This window comes from Pleurodeles waltl, chromosome 3_1, assembly GCF_031143425.1.
Source record: "Pleurodeles waltl isolate 20211129_DDA chromosome 3_1, aPleWal1.hap1.20221129, whole genome shotgun sequence".
Classification (NCBI taxonomy): Eukaryota; Metazoa; Chordata; class Amphibia; order Caudata; family Salamandridae; genus Pleurodeles; species Pleurodeles waltl.
In genome coordinates, this window is record NC_090440.1 from 1,094,427,125 (window position 1) to 1,094,450,177 (window position 23,053).

The 23,053-nt window shown below is 45.1% G+C and overlaps 1 long non-coding RNA gene across 1 annotated transcript; it reads right to left on the reverse strand.

Annotated features, from left to right (window-relative positions):
- Positions 1–1,130: 1,130 nt before the first annotated feature.
- LOC138283314 (uncharacterized) lies at positions 1,131–20,427 on the reverse strand. Its single transcript, XR_011201183.1, has 3 exons — positions 20,366–20,427; positions 3,253–3,312; positions 1,131–1,177 (listed from the first exon to the last, which is right to left on the reverse strand). It is a non-coding gene; the product is annotated as an uncharacterized lncRNA (long non-coding RNA).
- Between the last annotated feature and the right edge of the window lie 2,626 nt (positions 20,428–23,053).

The following is a 23,053-nucleotide window of genomic DNA, read 5'->3' on the forward strand; positions in this document are numbered from 1 at the left end:
TTTTGTTAGAAGATTCCCTGTTGCCTACAGTAACGGATAGACTAACGAGGTTAGGTGACATACAAGACAAAGCCAGGAAACATTTATTAAAGTACAAGGAAAGCATGAAAAGACAAGCAGACAAACACAGGTCTGAGGCCCCAATGTATAAAATTGGTGACAAGGTATGGCTCTCCACAAAGAACCTAAACATAGAGGGATCCCGAAAGCTGCAACCACGTTTCATTGGACCCTTTAGTATAACTGCCATAGTAAACCCGGTAACAGTAAAATTAGATTTACCAAAAGAATATCCAGTACATACTACATTCCATGTGTCCTTGCTTAAGCCGTACAACTCAAAAACCCGACCTGAACCACCACCTCCACCCATACCAATTAAGGGAAATCTGGAATATGAAGTGAAAAGCATAAAAGACTCAAAAAGAATTAGTGGACGTCTATTTTATTTAGTAGAATGGAAAGGATATGATGAATCTGAGAATTCATGGGAACCAGCATCATATGTACATGCCCCACAGCTGATTAGACGGTTTTATTTAAAAAATCCAGGAAAACCCCGTCCTGTAGGAGGGCCTTTGAGGGGGGCAACTGTTAGGGTTTGTACACAGCAAAGAGCATGTCCCCTCTCACTGCACTAGTGGGTTCTGTAATAGCTCCCTTTTAAACTTACTATTGAAAGCCTTTCTTGTTATCTCACCTTCCCCCCCCCCTAGGCTTCTGTGTATGTTGTTTAATGTGCTGTTTTGTTTACACATTGGGCCTTGCTTTTACCAAGGCTTCTTTAAAACACTCCTCCCTAGGCCATGTGTTAATCCAACTCATTTGCATAATAACTGAAACTCTGCACACCTTTCAAGAACATGTGCAGCATGTGAGGACCACACCCAGCTCTTCAAACCACACCCAGCTCTGCACACCTTCCAAGAACATGTGCAGCATGTGAGGACCACACCCAGCCCTTCAAACAACACCCAGCCCTGTCTATAAAAGGCATCCCCCGAGCCTCACCCAGTGCTTGTGCTCGTCTACCTCCCGCTTACCTGAGAACAGATCCCTCGGCGCTGGCACTCCTGCTCTTTACAGACTTTCATTGACTTCAATGGGCGCAGCTTCTGGCTCTTCCTTCTTCCGGTTTCCGGTTCCTCCTTGCTTCAGCCTCTCTCCTATGAGTAACCTGCAAAAGAGAAAGAAGACAAGGTTAGACTGATCAGTATCTCTTGCCAGCAACAAGTAAGTGCAAAACCTTTTATTACCTGAAAGAACTTTGACAACAATTTCTGGATTCGTGTATAGACAATTTGAAACGAAATACCTTCCACGAACATTGTGATTCAAACTCTTTGTTACAAGAATATTTTGCAGAACTTTGTGAAGCAAACATTGTTTTTTCTCATGGAACTTTTAAGAATCGAACAGTGGAAACCATTAACAGCAAGGCAAACAGTAAATCAAGGACTTGCACAAATTACATGCTGTATTTTGATGTAAAAGTACAGTATTTGTTTTATAAAAGATTCTGGAAATATGGGAAAAAAGTTTTACAGTAATAGAAAACACATCCCAGAGCAGTAACACATTCCAAACCTGGAAACTAGAGACCAGGATCCAAGAGGTACTTTTAGAAGTGAATTTCTAAAAAATAAAGGGATAGTCAGGAACCCATTTAGGAATAGGTTGCACTTATCTGTTCTTTGTTTATGTTTCATTAGGCACCAGTTTCTACAGAAGTCAGAAAGGGCCGCAGATTTGTGCAGCACTTCAACAGTGGAAACGCAAGAACGGTGTTGTCTCTCTTTTTTTTATTTTATCCACTTCCCCCCTTCCCTTGAGCTTCTGTTCTTAGTGCACTGTTTTAAAAACTAGTGTGCTGGAACAAGCAGTTTCAGGGTGGGGTCGGATTGTCTTCAACCTCCATCAGAACTGAACAAGAACTCAGGTGAGCTGGGCTTTGACAGCAGGGCAACAGCAAGGCAGCAGTCCTTCACAGAAAGCAGACAGGTGAGTCCTTTGAACAGCCAGGCAGGTCTTCTTGGCAGGATGCAGGTTCTGGTTCAGGTTCTCTTCTCCAGGAAGTGTCTGAGTTGGTAGGGGCAGAGGCCCTGTTTTTATACCCAGATGTGCCTTTGAATTGGGGGAGACTTCAAAGAGTGGCTTAGAAGTGCACCAGGTCCCCTTTCAGTTCTATCCTGTCTGCCAGGGTCCCAGTAGGGGGTGTGGCAGTCCTTTGCGTGAGAGAAGGCCCTCCACCCTCCCAGCCCAGGAAGACTCATTCAAAATGCAGATATATGCAAATGAGGCTGAGTATCCTGTGTTTGGGGTGTGTCTGAGTGAATGCACAAGGACCTGTCAACTAAACCCAGCCAGACGTGGATTGTAAGGCACAGAAACATTTAGTGCAGAGAAATGCTCCTTTCTGAAAGTGGCATTTCTAAAATGGTAATATTAAATCCAACTTCACCAGTCAGCAGGATTTTGTATTACCATTCTGGCCATACTAAATATGACTTTCCTACTCCTTTCAGATCAGCAGCTACCACTCAAACAATGTATGAGGGCAGCCCCAATGTTAGCCTATGAAGGGAGCAGTCCTCCCAGCAGTGTAAAAACGAATTTAGGAGTTTTACACTACCAGGACATGTAAACTACATAGGTACATGTCCTGCCTTTTGCCTACACAGCACCCTGCCCTAGGGGTTACCCAGGGCACATCTTAGGGGTGACTTATATGTAGAAAAAGGGGAGTTTTAGGCTTGGCAAGTACTTTTAAATTCCAAGTCGAATTGGCAGTGAAACTACACACAGGCCATGCAATGGAAGGCCTGGGACAAGGTTAAGGGGCTACTGAAGTGGGTGGCACAACCAGTGCTGCAGGCCCACCAGTAGCATTTAATCTAGAGGCCCTGGGCACATATAGAGCACTTTACTAGGGACTCATAAGTAAATCAAATAGCCCACTTGGGCATGTTCCAATGTTACCATGTTTAAAGGGAGAGACCATATGCACTTTAGCACTGGTTAGCAGTGGTAAAGTGTGCAGAGTCTAAAAACCAGCAAAAACAGTATCTCGAAAGTGGAGGGAGGCAGACAAAAAGTTAGGGGTGACCACCCTAAGGCTGTCAGGTCTAACAACATGCATAGCATATAGAGTTTGACTTTGTATACATGTACTTTGTACATGGCATTGCACTCAGCATACAACCTCACACTCAATCCTTATACTAGCCATTACACATGCAGGATGTCACTCACTGGTAGCATTCAGGACTTTGAAGCTGTGCACCTCTCCTCTCCTGTATGGCTTGGGTCCACCTGCAAGAAATAACATGAGACACGGCACTGTGAATCTTGCACAATGAACACTGTGGTCAGATATTGAACATTACATGTGACTTGCAAATGGCCATAAAAGCCTAATGGTTCTGGCAGCTCAAATAGGCCAGTGGACATGTCTCAATGTCATACATTAGTAGGCCAGGCTGATATGTACACATATGTGATGGTACCATATATACATGTCTCAGGTGCATTGTTTATGGCTTTCAAATGACTTACTACTAAATGTAGGTACTCATCACCGACATTACTCAGAGAATGCACTCAGCCATGACTCTTATTAGTCCTGCATCACTCTTATCGTCACATGTCAATGACTATGCAAAATACAACAGTAGTTAGAAAACCTTGTCCCCCCGTTTGTCAGACATCCTTAGATGCCATTGCTGCATGGCCAAACACAACCCACATACATGTTTTCTCCACCACCCCAACACTTCATCCTCCTTTTTCTGCTACACATGTGTGGGAAATATACATGTGCTTGCCATTCCACATGTTGTGACTATGTACAGAGTTACATACATCCTGCCTCATCTACATGAGACATGATCCACTGAAGTGTCTCAAAACTGGTTTGATAATGGTAAGGGACATCGCCAAGGGTGACACATGTTGACATGTGCACGGGCAGCAGGCCTTGTTTTGGAAAGGGGCACACATTTTCAGGCTGCAGACAGTGCATGAGCTGACATGTGCACCATGGTGGTAACAGGAAAGTGTCCAACAGGTATGCTTCGAACACTGCTCATTGTGGGCACAGGACTGCCCAGTATTCTGAAACCTGTTTGTAATGCCTTGACTCTGACATGTCTTATTTGGTGTGTGCTGGCATGTGAGATCTGAGATTTGTCAACCACCGACATAAAGGCCCACAATTAGCTGGTCAAATGTGACCCTGCATCACCAGAGCAACATGTCTGGTGAGTTTATGTGTTACAGTGTGCCTGGCCTGAGCACAAGGCTGGCAATGTACTAGAGTCATACATCACCTCGGACGGAGTATCACAGTGGTACAATGACAATGAAAAACCTTATTTATCCATGTGCTTGCACTTTCTATGTGTGCTGCTGTCCTCATCATACATAGACAAAGCTCAACACCATTGATGATCGTGTATGGGCAGGAAAGTGCCCCTTACTGAACATGTACACTCGTCCCTGGCAACCATGTACTCTTGCACTATGACACAAGGTTGCCTGCATTGGTCATCATTAGAAGTTTGTGGGCAGGCACAGGGGACCAGGACAGGAATGTGTCATTGGTAATGCTAATGGTGCCCTACTGCACTTGCCAGTGAAGTTGTTGGTCACAACAACACAACTTGCTGCCCTGCCCGGTGTCCTAACTTAGTAAAGGAGGGCCTATGGGCACCAGACATCTAATAGTAAATGCAATGCAGGGATCCCTCACAAAGATTATGTACTTAACGACAGTTCCATCGACCTCAAGCCCGAGGTAATCCAGGAGGTCCCACTCTTGTGACACAATGTTTGCCCACCGATGCTTCAGCTGGTGGGCCGTCCGGTCAACCTCGAAGATCCTCCACATGTGAAACAGGACCTTCCCCCAGCGCAACTTCTGTGCCTCGGTCTGGTAGCCCTGGATGACGCAGACGCCCATGGCCAGCCTGTTGGGGAGGTAGTGGGTGACTAGTCAGACAAAGCCACCCAACTCCTCCTGTGGACCCTTGCCTTCCCCGACATGTCCCCACCCAAATCCAAAATGAACCTTATATGAAAAAGTACCCCAAACTACCCCCAACTACCCCAACATACTAAACTACCCCAAGGATGAAAACCCGACAATACACACTCAAAACAATACAAAATAAATATAGACAGGAACAAATTGACACCAGGGACACAACAGAGACAGTAGACAGCACAAAACACTTTTCCAACAGCACTCCTCTACACAGCTCCAACAACACCCCCCCTCTCTCAACCACAGACAGTGACAGTTAAAGTAGTTGTAAGAAAAAGTGAAAGTAACTTCGCAGTTCCTGGTTTCCAGGGGCTGACCCATTGCATTACTTTCTGGGCTGATGCAGTACATTTTTGGCCAATGCATGTTTTTTTATGTGCCACCACTATGTATGGATTTTGGAGGATGCATGAAACTATGCGTGGCATGCATCAATTTTTTGCATATAAGATAACTGGAAAATACACTCCTTGGGGCAAATCGTTGATTTTTTTTCGACGCAAGACCTGCAATAAATGTATATGTGTATGGTGTCTAGTGGGAATCATTTTCCTAGTGAGACATCCCTCTCTTTCTATATGTCTGATGTATATTTTGTAAGGGTACATGGGTGTAAGTACATGCATTACGTGGATCAAACCACGTGAAGGACACATTTCCTATGCTTCGTTGACACCACACCTTCAGAGGGTTGCCCCAAGTATTAACTATTTGTTGACCCCTGAGTCCATTGCTTAGTTTGTCCCCAGGGATGCCATGGACTAGCCCTGGAATGTGGGCCACACACCCATATTTAGGACAGCGCAGACACTGGACAATATGGGCCTCATTACTAGTTCGGTGGAGGAGATTACTCCATCACAAATGTGACGGATTTACTGTCCGCCGTATTACAAGGTCCAGTATATCCTATGGAACTTGTAATATGGCAGACAGGATATGCAAAAATGGTGCACAGCAGGGAGGAGGGGTCAAAAAATGATGTAAAGCTTGCTTTACCCCATTTGCTAACGCCTGGGTCAAGGCAGACATTAGGTTACCTGTGAGCCTATTTCCAATGCTGGAACACCATGGATTAAGCCCACAGGTGCCATCTCCAGGACCCAGGGACTCCCCAACACACACCAGAGGGACTGCGGAGGATGGGGGGCCCCATCCCAGGTAAGTACAGGTAATTATTGCATTTTATTCAAGTGCCCTGGAGACCCTGAAATGGGCCCCACTACATGGCACTGGGTGCAATGGCCATGCCCAGGGGACCCTGGTCCCCTGTGCCGGCCATTGTGGTGGTGGGAATGGCTCCTGTCTTTTCTAAGACAGGAGTCATGTGGTATGGATGGTTTTGTGTCAGAAAATGACTCCAGGCAGGTTAGTCTTTTTTTTTACTCCTGCCTAACGTCATTTTTTGGTGCAAATCCTCCTTCTTACATAGCACCAGCCCCACCAACTAAAGTCATTTTTTTAATGCTAGCCCACCCTTTGCACCGGCTTGCACTATTCCATAAATATGGTGCCTGGCTGGTGCTCAGAAATGGTGCAAGCCGCTGCTAAATGTTTTGGTGCAAAACTGTGTTAGTGTAGTTTTGCACCGAAAAGTATAAATCAGGGCCTTAGTTCACACATGTGCATGGATATGTGAATGTTGCCATTTGATCATGTTCCCCCCATTCAGGGGCCTCCCATCAGGGGACACACTGCTAGTTTGCCACAGGATATGGAATCTGCCCCTGGTACCACATTTGACATGCAGCGGACGTTCAAAACTTTCCTGACATATTATGTACTAGGGACTCATAGGTAGTTGGATTCAACCCTGCCCTATTATCTACTAGGGATTTGTAGGTAGTTGGAGTTAACCTTGCCCTATTATCTACTAGAGACTTATAGGTAGTTGGAGTCAACCCTGCCCTATTATCTACTAGGGACTTAGAGGTAGTTGGATTCAACCTTGCCCTATTATCTACTAGGGACTTACAGGAATCTGTCAGTGGCAATTGTGCTTGTGCCAATGTAGCATATGCCTTACATTCAGAGTAGTACCCCTATGCCTGGATAGCAGACCTAGGGTACAGCCAGGGTCAATCCAAACCATTTTCAGTGACTCACAATTTGAAGTATGTGCAAACTTGATGACTTTCTCACACTGTAACTGTGCAGGTAATTTAGCTACACACTGGTTGTGATGCTATGTGTTATCTCAAATAGGTACAGTCTTGACATCACGCTTTTCTGACATTGTGTGAGTCACTCAAGCATGTGCCACACACTAGACTAAACATTGTGGACTCAGCAATGTTGCTCCTATTGATGTTACATTTTGTGCTTTCCCCCCATCTTCAACATACGCATTGTCCAGCTGTTCCTACTCCTCGTTGTAATTAGGCCATGGGAGATTATGTCCTGCACATGTGTCTGGCAATATGCAGCACAGTAGTATTGTTTTAATTGATATTGGTAGGGAGTTGGGTAAATGGTCCCACAACCTATCATGACTCTAGGAGTATTATTGGTGCACTCTAGGAACCCCCTCCACAATGTAGGAGGCCCTGTAAAGGCTATGATTTGGACTCTGTTTGGGCTTTCCTGTGGGTGTGTATGCGAGGAGTAGTCAGCCACAGCTACAGACAATGGCCCTCATTCTGACCCTGGCGGTAGAGAACCGCCAGGGCCAACGGGGGCGGGAGCACCGCCGACAGGCCGGCGGTGCTCCCGTGGGCATTCTGACCGCGGCGCTTTGGCCGCGGTCAGAACGGGAAAACCGGCGGTCTCCCGCCGGTTTTCCCCTGCCCGTAAGAATCCTCCGCCGAGGGGATTCTGACAATCCCTACCGCCATCCTGTTCCTGGCGGCTCACCCGCCAGGAACAGGATGGCGGTAGGGATTGTCGTGGGGCCCCTGGGGGCCCCTGCAGTGCCCATACCAATGGCATGGGCACTGCAGGGGCCCCCGTAAGAGGGCCCCGCTAGTATTTCACTGTCTGCGTAGCAGACAGTGAAATACGCGACGGGTGCAGTAGCACCCGTCGCACCTTCCCACTCCGCCGGCTCGATTACGAGCCGGCATCCTCGTGGGAAGGGAGTTTTTCCCTGGGCTGGCGGGCGGTCTTTTGGAGACCGCCCGCCAGCCCAGGGAAAAACTCATAATACCCTCCGCGGTCTTCTGACCGCGGAGCGGTATAATGGAGGGCAGCATCCTGGCGGGCGGCCTCTGCCGCCCGCCAGGGTCATAATGAGGCCCAATATCTTTTGGCAGCTGCACAGTGAGTAGGGGAGGTTTGGGGCCATGCTTTTTACAGCCAATGGACCCACACCTATGTACATGTCTTTTTGTGTCATGATGTACTCAGACCCATAATTAACAGAATGAGACATGCAATGACATTGACTGCCATACAAGCAAGATGATCACTGATTTGTTGGACACTGTGCTTCACATACAGATGTACTGTCCTCTGTGATACACTTACTATTTGTGATATATGTAGGTGCAAAAGATGTGGATGTTATAAGTTGTCAGCAGTGTTATGAATATTTCATCCAATGATTTGACATATATCTCACACTGATCAACTGTTGCAGTTCCTGACTAATTTTTACAGACGTTGACATAGTGTTGACGAGGTGCATCACAAAGTGATTCCTATCTATCTTCCTTTTGGAACAACAGTTCAATGGCAGATATTAGTGTTTTCAGTCTAATAGTTTTGTTTGGCGGGAAATGCAAATATTACACACCACACATTTCTGAGCTCAGTGCATTGTGTCTGGTACCTAGTGGATGATGACAGTGTTCACACTAGATTGACGACTCTTGGGGCCTACTCTTGGTTTCCTGAATATTGTTTTCGGGGGAATTAGGACTGTGTCAAACACTCCAAGACATGTGTTGTATGGGATGATTTATATACATGTTTGCCAGTCATGCCTTACTCCACATGTATTTATTAGAAAAGATGCTGGACAATATGAGCACGTCGCCGTGCCCCAACAGCAGCATTGTGAATGTTTGGATAATTTGCGTGGTCATCCTCCTCCACTTAACGGGAAGCCTCATTCTCCTCATCCATGGGGATGTTTGTTTTCACACAGATATTGTGCAGTATAGCACATGCCAGGATCATCATCATCATGGTGAATAAAGTAGTCACCCACCCGATACATCCAGGCAGCAGAAGCAGGATCTTAACAAGCCAAATGACCTCTCAACAACATTCTGGATCCTGACATGAGCCTGGTTATAGGCCCTCTCCGCATCTGTTTGGGGATTAACAAATGGGGTCATCACCCCTGGCTGGATGTCGTAACCTTGATAATTTTAAATGTTACATGAACAAAGAAGCATCACTGCTTTAGTTTACTGCATTTGCAAATACCCTGCCAAGGTGTGCATATGTATTGGTATTGTTATGCATTTCAGACAATTATGACCACATGATATGTTAGTCATGCCAGTGTGGTGCAGTTTCCAGGCACCTGTTCACTCACTGGTTGTGAGGTCAAATGCAGTGTATGGGCAGATGGAGCATAACAATCAACTTCCTGACTGCCATATTTGTGTAGCAGGGTTGGATGGTGTCTGATTCCCATCCCTCTAGTCCACTTATTTTTTGTGTTGCCACTACATGTGTGGTGCAGCAGGTTGTGCCTGCCAATCTTTTTTGTTAGTCCATCCTAGGATGTTGGTGACATACCAGACATGGGTGACACAGACATATGTATGGGTCCCCGCTTCTCCCCAGATATTGGAATTGCCCTACATTACATTTGCCCATGCCTTTGACTGGCCCACATTGTCCATGATAGTTGACATGATGCCATCCACCAAGTATGCACTTGCACATCCAAAATGAGTGACCTCATGTGACAACTGTCATTTCCCAATCCATGTTTGCATGTCACAGTGCAGTGACATTGTGTACATGTGTGAGGGAATTGTGCCCAACGAGTGCACACAATGCATGTATCCTGCATACCTGGGGGTGTTAATCTGCAGTCCAGCTGCACAATTTCCATTTACGTTTTTGAGGTAAGAACTGGTACACATTACTTGGGGCCTCCTTCCAATTTGGAGCCAATACACCTGGACTTACACACGACTTGCTTAGCGAGTACACATTCACACTTGCATTAGGGGTTGCATGTGTACCTCTTAGATTTCAGGATGTATTTTGAGTATGCATGAAGAACTTCCATCCAAGGCTCCTGCCTCAGTAGCATGGCAAGTGATGTCTGTGTGTAGCATTATACTTCACATGTGAGATGTGAGTTATTTGACATAGCATTGGACATTTGTACAGTTACATGTGACCTGGCCATGGACGATGGTTTGTCATCCGGTACACAGGGCCTCATTGACGTAGCGCATGGCACAAGGCAGCACAGTGAATGCCTTGCTGCCGTGCTCTACTGGGGAGAGCCAGGAAAGCGCCATTTAGACTAGATATGGCACCTTTCTGTCCTCTCCCCTTGCACTAATGAACAAATTGCTGCCTAGCGCCAACACAGTCAGTCTTGCAACATGGTGCAAGGGTGCATGCATTGTGGGGATGAAGGTTTTTGTGCAGGAGGGAATACTTGTAAATAAGCCCCACAGAAAGAGGAAAAAACAAGGAGAGATAAAGATATTTTTCTCAGTTGTGTCATTCTTACTCCACCCTTGAGGTGGCGTAGGAATCTAACTCATTTCCAGACTTGCAAATCTAGGAATACGTCAGATTCCTCCTGGTACCATGGGTGTTGCTTGGGAAGACCCCAAGCAACACCCACGGAACACACCTTTCACGCAATATAAAGCGTGGAAAGGGTCCATATTTACAAGACGCTGAAAAGCCATGTAAGGTGGCTTTGCGTGGCTTTGTAAATATGGGCTGGCACACTGCGCCACCGGAGCGTAAAAAAAAAATGGTGCTCCGGTGGAGCAGTGTGCCACTAGGCTCTCGTAAATGAGGCCCTATGTCGTTTTCCATGGTGTAAATAGGGAGTAAACGGCCCCGAAATTGGTATGGGTGTATAGGGAGGGCATAATCTATTTTCTCAATAAAGAATTTAAAAAATAGTAAGTACAAACCTGCTTTTGAAAAAAGTGTAAAAAAAACAGATGATGAACGGAATGCTGAACAGTGCAAACATTCACCCCCAGTCACAATGATCTGAGTTTAATCCAATGTTTTTTTGCTCACCACGCCACCCCAGTTTGGACCGAACCATACGCAAATCAGTCTTGACCCTGTTCCTCATGGGAACAGCCCAGCCCGGAATGCCAAGCCAGGTCCACACTGGACTGGAAACAGGCATCCTAGGACCAGTTTCAGGGTATCACCCTTCGTCAGCTAGGATAGCTTGAATCCAGTGGTGCAGTGATCACAGGACCCACGTCTGGGCATTCCCTTCCCACTTGGGGCAACAAATGCAAAAAGAACAGATGATGGACGGAATGCTGAACAATGCAAACATTCACCCCCAGTCACAAAGATCTGGGTTTAAGCCATTGTTTTTTTGCCCACAATGGATTAAATCCAGATTTTTGTGACTGGGGGTGAATGTTTGCATTGCTCAGCATTCTGTCCACCATCTCTTCTTTTTGCATTTCTAAAAAAGTGTTTACACAATTGCAAATGTGCACTGTGTATCTTAACATATATGAATACACATGGAAAGTGCAACTATTGCAGCTTCTCCAGAGTACTCCTCAAATTATTTGAGAATTATTTTTTTGTATAATTTTTGAATCCATTTTATAAGTAACAACATACAATGTCTGGTTGAGTTCCCGGGCAAAAACACGGTACATAACATTCAGGTTTACAACCAGAGTCCAAACTATAGTACAAAAATAGGCAGAATGGTCTTCTTGACCACATAACATCTTGAAGAGGAACAAGCTGACGGCCAGTGCCCTCACATTGACCGTTTCAGCAAAAAACTGTGAACATCCAACCCATCACTAGGAGAAGTGCGTCTGAGCATGCTCTGGGGGAGGCAAGCACCATTGTGGGGGGGAAGGCAATAATATTGCGACATTACAGTGCCTAAGTAAATTCCACAACTGCATCCAAAAGATGGAGAGAGCCAGGCATAACCCAAGGATGTGGAACAAATCACAGTGATCTTCATTGCATTGCCAGCAACGTTTGTGGACTAGGAGCTTAGCCCATTTCAGTTTTGAGGGAGACCATTACCAATTATTCAGAATTTAAAATACAGGAATTTCACTGTAGGACTCTGTGTTTGCCAGGAGCATGGACCCCCAAGCATCTGGTCTATAAGCTTTTCCTAGGAGTGGTTGCCAATGCAGTCTTGTGACAGTAAGGACTGGGAGAGAATGGAGGAGTTTGATGAGGATCCCCCTTAAGGCCCAATATCACTCTCTCATATTGGCCTTGTATCTGGAGGTAACTTAGAAAAGGGGACAAATGCAGTTTCACTGGGGCAGGCTGCAGACACAGAAAACAATTGGTTGTAACTCCACAGGCCACTGGTCCGGGCCCACATCCTGCGCAAAGGGGTCAGACTGATTTAAGTCACCTTTCCTTAAAGAGGTTATCAATCCGCTACAATCCCCAGTCATGCCAAGTCCAAGTCAAGCCATAGAGGGCCTTGTGATGTAAGAAGGTGAAAATATCCACTAGTTTGCGTACATCTCTCCATGCAGCTGCTCTTGCAGCCAACAGCAGGTTCAAACCATGGGCGTTGATTCACCAAAATGCTAGGGGTGATAGAAGTGACATCATATACCCGTTTACCTTAATGACATCACAGGAAGTGATGTCACATGACCTTAACCCTCATGACATCACAGTTCATACACTCACTGTCACCCTGACTCACTCATTTGCACTCTCTTGCTCACTCACCCTCACTCACCTATACTTTCTCACTCACTCACTTTCACACACACACACACACACTATCCCACATATTAACATACATGCTCACATACACTCACACTCTACCACCCAAATTCCATCTCACACACCTGCACACACCTGCACTCACATAGCATGAACTGAAAAGTTTTTCAATTTACTTACCTAAGATGCCAATGAAGGTTCCATTCCAGATCCTGCTGCTCCACTTTTTGTATTACACTAATAGTGAATGATAGATCATTCATCACTATTATTGTACTAAAAATAATAGCAGAAAAGGAGGCTGGAGCCTGGTGCCGGGCATGCAAGCCTCCACTGTGTTTTTGGCACTAATTGTTACGCCCATGAGGCTAAGCCAGGGGTCACAACTGCGACTCCTGGGGACCCTTAAATGATGCCAATAGTTCAAGGATACAATTAGATCGGCTGTGGAAAGGTAACGTGGCAATACTTAGCAGGGACAGTGGAGAAGATAGTGCTCTCGGTGGAATGGTATCTCGTGGCCTGGGTGCAGATATGGAGCAAGCTGTGATAGGTAGAAGGTCAGACTGTAGAAGCTCATGTGAGGTAGTCTTAAGCCACCTACTCTCGTGTTCACCCTCAAATGGTCCAAGTGTAGCCTGCCTTTCCGCCCACTCCATATGTAGTATCTGATGCCTGCCTCAATGCGTGCCATGACGATCTGAAGGGGGAGCATATCAAAGAGGTAGTTGAATTGGGGTACGCAGTCATTTGCAGTCTTTGGATCCTACACCACAGGGACAAGTCAAGGTGCGACCACTTCAGATAGTCTAGCTTGGAGCATTGAAGGAGAGTAAGGACATTATCCTCCACCATTCAAAAAAGCCCTCTGTTGACACAGACTCCCGTGTTTTGCAGGCCCTCTGGCAACCATGTCATATGATAGCCCCGTATACAGGAACAAGTGGTAGCTCTAGTGATAGGAAGGGCCTCGCTTTTGGGCCGGTTAATTTTGCAACCCAAGAGGACAGAGAAGCCTTCAATAATGGACATCATCATCGCTATGGTGGTCTGTGGGTTGAACAGGAGAGCTAGGATGTTGTCTGCGTAAAGCAGTGCCTTAACCTTGCCCACAGCTGTGGTGATTCCCTCAACATCTTGTGTGGGTCAAGTGCCTTTTCTGCATTGAGCGAAATGGCTAGAATCTCAGACAGGCTATCCCTCACATGCCAGAGGAGGAGAGCCAGGGCCCTGAGATGGCTGTGAGAGCTGCAACCTAGTCTTTGAGAATTCTTAGATGTGTCAAAAATTATTAATTCTTGAAAACTGTAATTGAAACAAAGGTGTATACATATAGGAGTAGATTTTTTTGTGTGCAGATTCATATTGTGCGGTTTATTTAAAATATCTCCTTATATTCTTGTGTATGGGTAGCTTGCTTCTGTGCTTATTGTAACTTTGTAACTTTGGCTTTGGTTGCCGAGATTGATGCAAAAGAGAGGCAGCATTTTCTTGACACCTCACACTTCCCCATTGGCTGGAGACATTTTTGCTGATCCTGGTGATTGAGGTGTTTGGCATGCGCCTCCGCAATAGGGAGAATTCAGGCCATTCTGGGTCTTTTTCAGAATATGTTCCCTGTGGCTCCCTTGGGAAATGTGGGAGCCGGCCATGTTGGGCTAAGTCATTTTAAACTGACTGCTCTTCCTTTTATAGCTATTATATGGTCTTTTTTTGATCAGTAACGAAGGCAAATATTTCAAACTACATAATTATACTTGACAAGGAGTCAGCCTGGGACATGGAGCTGAAGGATGTGATGTTGATGGAACCCTAAAGTGCTTGAGACCCCTCAGCATCAGTTATGATAAGGGTCTGTAGGACATCACTGATATTGCTAAATGGCAGCTCATGGATTGTTCTTGCTGGTGTGCCTGAGCCCCGAGGCTGGTTCTTGACAGCTGTGATGCCATATCCATTGACCCTTCTTAGGGGATTTCCCTGAAACTTTTTGCTTTTTCCTCCCAGTTTTGCAGATTCTCTTTGCATAGCCTTAGGACTCTGAGCACTTTCCCACTGTACTACAGCAGGAAAGTGTGTGTGCCATTCGTACCCATGCCAGTAAGGGGCACTTGCGTGATTGGTGTAGCCAGGAGTGCCCTGTGAAAAGGTACACCACATATCCAGGGCAGGTACGGCCCAGGCCACTAGTGGGATGCTGCACTGAATATGCCACCTACCAAAATAGCCTGGCCAACATGCATTAGGCCGGATCGCACAGGCCAGTGGAGGTGAAGGTGCGCCTGCACTCAAGGTTGCATCTCCCTTACATTAGCCAACCCTGAGTAGGCCTTCTGCTACCCCTAGACACCCCAGGAGGGCACAGCAGGTGGTAGACAGAAGGCAGGGCAGGTACACAAGTGTGTCCCATGCCCTGGTAGGGGAGTGAGAACCCCCACATGGGTTTCCCTACCGAAGAGGTCAGCTCTTCCCTGAGGTTTTTCTCATCCTCTTCGAGTGGCCTTAGGCCCGTGGATACTTTCCAACTGTAACTACAGTGTAAAAGTGTTCACGCCCTCCCTACATATGTTAGGAAGTGGCACATACCAGTAGGTGCACACTTTCACATTGGTGTTCTCATTTGAAGTGCCTTTTTAATTCAGCTTTATTTCTCTGGAGGCTGAGGGAAAACACATCTGTGCATTCATCAGCAACAGCTATAAAACTTGGGTAACTGGAACAACAGACCTCTGCCATTTGAGCGTCTGGCAGGATAGATTAGAAGGAGAGGTTTTGACAGTTGACTTCTCAGAGCCAGATCTGACCCCACTAAAGATTAAAATTCTCATTCCACTGCCCCATAGCAGACAGGACTTAAATCCAGAGGAGATATCTGTGGCTCAAAGGGGAACCCATTGGACCTCTCCCAACTTCAAAGGCACACTTCAGTATAACTAGGAGTACCACACTTCCGCAACTTAGAGAGACACAGGCAGAAATGCAGGACAGGGACCCTGAACTGTGGGGTGCACACAGAGGTTTGGGTCCAAGATGGGTCTACAAACTCGTTGACAACCTACCTTCCGAATGTCAGAGCACTGCATTAGGGTGCTGGAAGTGAGTGTGTGCAAGTGCATGCATACTAGTCTGCATGACACTGTTGGTACGGAGCGAGTGTGCAGGAGTGATTTTCTGGGATTGACTATACCGCATGGCAGGAATGTTGTGCATGTTATTTACCAATACAGTGGACATTGAAGTTTAACTGTGCAGCTTAGGCTGCCGAGCTATTTTAAAAGTGCTGAGATTCCCTGTATGTATGTCTTGCTCTATCATTGGAACCGGGATGCCTCCTGTAACTGTTTGATATTGAATTGGAGTGATTGCTAGGGTGGCTCTTGTGCTGTCAATATAGTTGCATCATGTGAGGGTGCTGGGAGGGAAAGTATTATTTTTTCTCACATGTACATTCTGCTAGTGTTGTATACACTCAGTTGGGCCTAGTACTACTAGTTTTATTTCTGAATGTGATTAATGCCCAGAGATACTTGAAATTCATGTTGTGTTAACTAATGTGTGGTTAATACAAAATGTATTTACATACACCGCGTGTGAAGTCTATTTTGTGACACTCAGTGTAATTGTTGTGTGGTAGTGCTGTGCCAATGCTTTACACATTGCCTCTGTGAGAAGCTTGACTGCTCTGTGCCAAGCTTCCCAGGGGTGAGCGCAGGTTACAGAATGAATGTAATCCCCCACCCCTGGTGGTATTGTTAGATTCTGCCTGGCTAGATCCTCGCCTCAACCAACCAGAACGTGCCGCCTCCAATACCCACTATGAACATTAAAAGAGAGGCAGTTTTTAAGAAGAGGTTGCATACAATAGTGTGAGGAGGAGTAGAGGGCAGGGCTGGAAATTGAGGGAAATTGCTCCATACTAGAGGTGTTACAAGTAGTGCAGGTCCAGGAGGGAGGAAACTAGGAGTGTAGACAGTACAGGGACTGGAAAAAGTCCAAACAGTGCAGGTCCAAATAGTGGAAGGACAGTAGACTCTAGAAAGAACATGAAGAAAGAAGATTCAGTGCATGTCCTGGTAGGATACACAAATAACATACACTGCAAGTCACGTAAGGAAGAGGATGTAGTGTATGTACTGAAAGGTAGAAGAAGAGCATGCAGTGAAGATTCTCCAATGAGAAGGAATCGTACTGTTCCAGGAAGAAAACAGCAACAGTGCATGTACTGGTAGAAAGTTGGTGCAGTGCAAAACAGAAGAAGTAGGATGAAGTGCAAGGCTTGAAAGAAGCAACCTATTACTTGAAGTAAAACAATGCATACCTATAATATAAAATACATCACAAACATTGCCCATCAATCCAAACACCAAACCACATTTTCTAGAAATAGAAAAATTCTGGAATACAACAATTGTGCTCAAGTGTCTAGATGGCCTTGAACATTGACATTCTGTGCAGCTTGGGGAGTACTGCTTGCAGCTCTTTGGTGATGAGAGGGCTGTGCGTAGCAAAAGGGAAAACAACATGTTTGGATGTTCTCATTGTATTTTGTGCGAAAAACCAATGGCTCTGTGAGGATCGGCCAGACGGCAGAAGAAGCAATACCTCGTTGTTTGGCTACACTGCCTGCACCTAAACGCCCTGAAAGCAAGGATGGCTTCTCAAATCGCATCTTTACAAGCACTGTCTATTAAATTGCAAAGTCCAACGTGGATTCCACTGCTCACAGTGATCAAGTCAAAGTTTCTGCCCACTCTGGCATACAGACTGAATTTTTTTCCCAACAAATTTGACTACTTCATGAAGAAAGTGCAGAGTCAAGTTTTTGCCTATTTTTTCATTGCCACACAGTTCCTCTCTAGCGCAAATCAGACTGGAATTTGGTCTCCAAGAGCAAGCACTGTTACAAGATGGTTCCTCTTCACATATGCTTTGCTGCTAAGACAGGTAACTAAATTCATTAAAGTGAAGAAATTGGCCTCAACATGCCAGACGTCTTAAATCCATGCCAACAGCATTAGGTCATGCCATCATGCAATTCTGTTCTATCTTAAAGGGTTGACACCTCAAAATATGGCATGCTTTGCTAAATTTATATTGAAAGTTGAACGCCTCTTTAAGCATGTGACAAATAACCAAGAAGGACAATGGAGCTCAACACTCTAACTTGCTCATCTCATGTTTGGATTCTACTGCTGTTCAAGTACCTCATTGCATGAGAAACCTGCACAGCATGTCAGTGTGCTACTGACTTAATTATTGTTGGCTAGACTCATGAGTAGGTATAATAAAACAGTGAGTTGATATGACGCAGGACCTCCATTTTGGTAAGGAGCAGAGGTGGGTTATTTCCTTTATGCTCTCTGCCCCTGTGATGATACACATTGCAGAACGCGCACTCTTTTTTAACTGTCTTTGGATTTTTAATATTTCATCCTGTCTTTTAGATGTTTCTTTTTATAGTGTTTTAGATTTGTTAATTTTTTTTAAACTTTCTTCGCTAATTGCAATGATTTTTATTAATTGTGCAATAAATAAATAAAATACCTAGGGGCATATTTATGCTTGTTTTGCCCCAAATTTGCGTCATTGATTTTACTCATGTTTTGGACGTGGAAACCTACTTTGCGTCAATGAGATGCAAAGTAGGCGTTCCCGTGCTAAAAATTGCTCTATGGCCCGAGTGCCATATTTATCCCCCCATGCTAAAATCACACACGGGAGGGAGGAAGGGTCAAAAAATGCCTGGATCACGGCAGGCGTTAGGGTACCTGTGGGCCTATTTCCATGGTGGAGCACCATGGAATAAGCCCACAGGTTCCCTCCCCAGGCTCCATGGCCACCCCTACACACACCAGAGGGACAGCAGAGGATGAGGGACCCTATCCCAGGTAAGTATAGGTAAGTACAGGAAAGTATCTTATTTAATTTTTTTAAATGCCATTGGGGTCTCTTAAATGGGCCCCCTACATGGCACTGGGTGCAATGGCCAATGCCAGGGGACCCTGGTCACCTGTGCTGGCCATTGGGGTGGTGAGCATGACTCCTTTCTTTTCTAAGACAGGAGTCATGTGGTATGGATGGTTTTGCATCAGCAAATGACACTAGGTAGGTTAGAGTCATTATTTTTTACTCTAACCTGCCTAACGTCAATTTTTTGTGCAAAAGCCCCTTCTTTCATACCGCCAGCCCCACCCGTCTAACGTAAAAAAAAAATACGCTAGCCTACCCTTTGCACCGGCTTGCACCATTCCATAAATATGGTGACCGGCTGGTGCAAAGAAATGGTGCAAGCCGGTGGTAAACTTTGTGGTGCAAAACTGCGTTAGTGCGGTTTTGCACCAAAAGGTATAAATCAGGACTTTAGGCACACCCAGCTAACATTATTTTTTTTTTACGCTAGTCTACCCTTTGCCCCGGCTTGCACCATTCCAGAAATATGGTGCCCGGCTGGTGCTCAGAAAAGGTGCAAGCCGGTGCTAAACTTTTTGGTGCAAAACTACATTAGTGCAGTTTTGCTCCAAAAAGTATAAATCAGGGCCCTATGGTTTTGCCTAATTTTTGACTGCTGAATCTCTACAAGATCTCCCCTTTGTACCTCATTGAGATTTTGATCATGTGGCATGCCTGGGAAACTGAGTACACTACAATGCAGCAAATCCTATGTGCTTATGTATAGTATTGGATCTTAGGTGACGTGCTCTGTCACCAGTTCAAATCTTGTTCGCACTATATGAAACTGCAAATTAACCAATAAATTAAAATCGTATCTGGTATTGGGTCTTGCTGCCATCAGCAAAAGCTCTATACTTGGTAGAACTAAAGATGAATATCTTAGGCGCTGATGAACGGACCCACTAAATGAGGGGCTTTGACTCTGCTAGCAATATCAGTACCACCCTTCACAGATGGTGGGCTGGTGCCTTGGGGAAAAGCCACTGGCATGACAGATTCAGACAGTCATTACAGCACACAGACTCTAGCACCAAAAATCCACAACAGACCTCTCCAGCTGGAATTGAATTTGGTATTAATGCATCATCTTCTGTTATCACTAGTGCATGTCCTGATAAGATAGTTAAAAAACAAGATACGTTTTGCGGTAGAAAAGCCCACTAAAGCTTACAGATAGGGGAAAACCTTTCTCTCCCAAATATGTCTGCTGCTAAATATTCTCACAAAATGTTGATTTGTTTTTCACGATATCACTCTCCCCTGACTACGTGAGGGGAAGATATATACACACTTCAGAAAGTAAAACAAAATTGTTTACTTCTGAGTACTTTTAAGACAAACTGATAAATTAGCACGGCCTTTGTTTTTTCAATCCCAAATGCAAAAAGACCTAATAAACCATTCATTTTGCAGAGTCTAGTATTATAATTAGTGGTGGCTCAGGGGAGGGAAAAGGAGTTGGGTAGCGCGGTGCGTGGTGGGGGGCAGGGAAATATACTAATGAAAAAATAAAAAACTTACCTTTATTGTCGAGCTAACCTGCTCCTCTGTCCTCGACTGCAGGAACAGGCTCTCAACCTGTGTCCAATCCTAACTCTGCTTTCATGCTGCTGCCAGGGCCTCCAACAGTGCCTGTGTTGCCAAATTAGAGAGAGTCTAATGGGCATGTGTGTTGGTTGGCCCTAGACGGCTGGCCATTCATACATGCGCACTGAGGGAGTGCTGTGCACTCCCCCTTCCGTGATCGCCACAGCCTGTGGCCCGCCCCTTTTACAAGAAAGCTTTAATAAACGTAGTTTATTATTGTTTTCTTGTAAACATTTTGCAGCTGCTGCTGCTGGCAAAGGGGGGCAACGCTCCTCTGCCAAAGTAGAGGAGCGGCCACCGATCATAATCCATCCTTCATGCCTTCCACCCTCTTACTCACTCTCAGTAAATAAATAAACACTTTGGGAAACCAGTAACCTGAGTCTGAACTGGAATTCGACTAAGTTAGACTTTAGAGTTAGATTTTATGAAAGTCTGATCCACAGTATATGAAAGCAAAGAAAAGTGCCGTCTTGGACACAAAGGTCGAACAGCTGAGTGACTGAAATGATCGCCTGTGACTGTCTAACTGTCTGACGTTGTGTGTCAAAATGGTATGGAATCCTAGCCTTTTTCAAACAGAAAATTTATCAGATCAGACATGCTGTAATCCACATTTAATACCTAGGCATTTCAGTCCAGCAAGTGCAGAAAACACCTCATTCTGCCAAAGCAAAAAGAGATCCAGCCAAGTCCCCAGAATCCACAATGCACTTCTTTTATCAGTAGAATTCTGTGGCCAAAATATTTATCAAACTTCTCCAGAAAGCCAGGTTGGTAAACTCAGCTCACTTAATAAAGTATGCAGTTCTCCAACCATAGCCCAGGACGAAATGTGAAACTTCGCACATTCAAACCTGAATGATAGCTTACTATCTGATGTAATGAAGGATGCAATAATTCAAATTTTCCTAAGAAAAGCACCACCACACTAAAAGAGTTGGCTAACTACCATCCTTTGTAATACTATTCACATCCTCTATCAAAACAATTAAAAAGGTGGTCAAAAGAACAAATACATGTTTGGATTTTACATGTCAATAATCCCTCTCCTTGCCCCTAACAAGCCATACTGTCTCCTTCCAACCTTCTACACCCCTTTCATCTCTTTCTCTCTCATTTCTTATCTTACTTTTGTCAGTCATTGTTTAATCATAAACAAATACATTTCCATTGATAACCTATATCTGCCCCAACCTCCCCTATGCATCAACATCACAATTCTGTCTCAATTCAGCCCAAAACATTACAATTACATACCATGCAACAGTAATCTCTTTCATTTTTTCATTTCTCACTTTTTTCTCTCACTCTTTACTTTCCAGCACCCTCTCTCACTCTTTAAGTGCCCTCCCTCCCACTTTCTGTTTATGCACCTGATGGGCTTAGCCCCTTCTGCAGGATCATCCCCAAACCTTTTTGCCTTGTACCTTCTGTTTTCTGAATTTGTTTTGTTAATCATTGCTAAAGTGCTTGTGCTCTCTTCTTTAAACATGGAAGAGTTAGTTTACACTTACTTGGCCTATTTAATTTACTTGTAGGTCCTAGTAAAGTGGTACCTCATGAGTCCAGGGCCTGTAAAATAAATTTTACCAGTGGGAATGCAGCACTGATTGTGCCACCCACTTCAGAAGCCCTTGTAAATTGTCTGAGGCTTGCCATTGCAGCCTATGTGTGTAGTTTTAATCTGCCATTTCATCCTTGCAAAAGAAACCTTTTGCCTGACCCAAACTTTCCTTTTTAATACATATGTTACATCTAAGGTAGGCCCTGGACAGCCCTGAGGGCAGGGTCCAGTGTTTTTAAAAGGTTGTACATTTACTTTTACGTTTAAATGTCCCGGCAGAGAAAAACACTTCCATTTGTTTTTCACTACTGCAAGTTTACCCCAACCATAGGATAACATTGGAGTTACCTTATTACATTTAATAACCTGTAACCTCCATCTGGGAACAGGTAAACAGTTCATTTTTGGTGTCTTTGGAAATGTGTTGAAAATTCCTTTCTTATAGTGAAGTTAGATTTTAAATTACACTTTTGAAAATGCCATTTTTAGAAAGTTGGCATTTTATTGCCTAAGCCATTTAGAGCATGTAGTCTGTCTCTTGGTCACATGACTGGGTGTAGCTGACAGTTGGGCTTTGTGTATGCCTCCTAGACAACCACACATAATAGAGAGTTTAGGTGTGTCTAAATGGGCCATCACTGAGAGGGTGGAGCTGGGTGCCCCCCTATTTGCACTTGAATAGGCTTTGTCCTGCCTCCACACTAAGGGCTGCATACCCCCTGTAGTCCGGAACCAGAGTAGGAGAGGTAGGAAATCAGTGACGTCAAAGGTAAACCTCTAGAAGTTTCTCCCATTTCAAAGGAGGAACCTGGTATAACTATTGGACCTCAGACATCAACTCTTCAGTACACTTCTGGTCTGTGGAGACTCTGCTAGCAAGAAGGATTGCTGTGCTGTTGAAAGCACTGCCACTCTGTTGGACTGCTGCCCTGCTGTTCTACTGCCTTGCTGGACTGCCACCTTGCTGGATTGCTGCCCTGCTGCCCTCCTGCCTGAGTCACAGGGATTGTATCTGAACTCAGGTTTCCCAGAGTGACCCCAAAGGCTAGTCTGGT